The following is a 657-nucleotide window of genomic DNA, read 5'->3' as shown; positions in this document are numbered from 1 at the left end:
TAATATTCTATTGAATCTAAGTTGGCTCGAAGGGATTGACAGTTATACTGGAGAATCTTCATCTTGCGAAAAGGGGTTGTATGATCCACTGATCACTGTCTCGTCTCTATTGGCAATTATGACCTCAAATTGACTTTTTAAGGATTGAATATCATTAAAAACCTCAGTGTTATTGTTTTCTATAGAAATTTTTTGAGTAATCCTAATTAGTTCCGTTATAAGCCGCTCAAACTCAGATACAAGTCCCTTTTGATATTCAGGGGTGTTAAAAACAGGGTTAAATGGATTTTTAGTTCTTGTACGCCTAGGTAATTCTTTAGTTTGTGGAGAAGGTGAAAAAGCCGCACCCCTTCTGGCAGTGTGGCTGTATAATCTCCTTGTAAAATTCTTGTTAATGTTCTCATCTCTGTCAGCTACCTCACTACCTTGTGACTTGATAGGTGGAAACGCCACATCATCAACCTCCAAAATGCTAAATCTGTTGTTCGGAAAATATTGGTCCAGCACCTCCTTCCTCGATAACTATTTCACCGTCTTGATGCGATTCACCATCTGTTCCTTTTCCCAACGCGGACAAGCCTCTTTATTTTTGGCCGAATGACCATGATTTCCACATAAAATGCAAACTTTTGTGTTACATTCCGAATCCCTACATTC

This window comes from Rhagoletis pomonella, unplaced genomic scaffold (assembly GCF_013731165.1).
Source record: "Rhagoletis pomonella isolate Grant_MI unplaced genomic scaffold, Rhpom_1.0 Rhpom_scaffold_00011, whole genome shotgun sequence".
In the NCBI taxonomy this organism is placed as follows: Eukaryota; Metazoa; Arthropoda; class Insecta; order Diptera; family Tephritidae; genus Rhagoletis; species Rhagoletis pomonella.
This window is presented reverse-complemented; position numbering follows the sequence as displayed.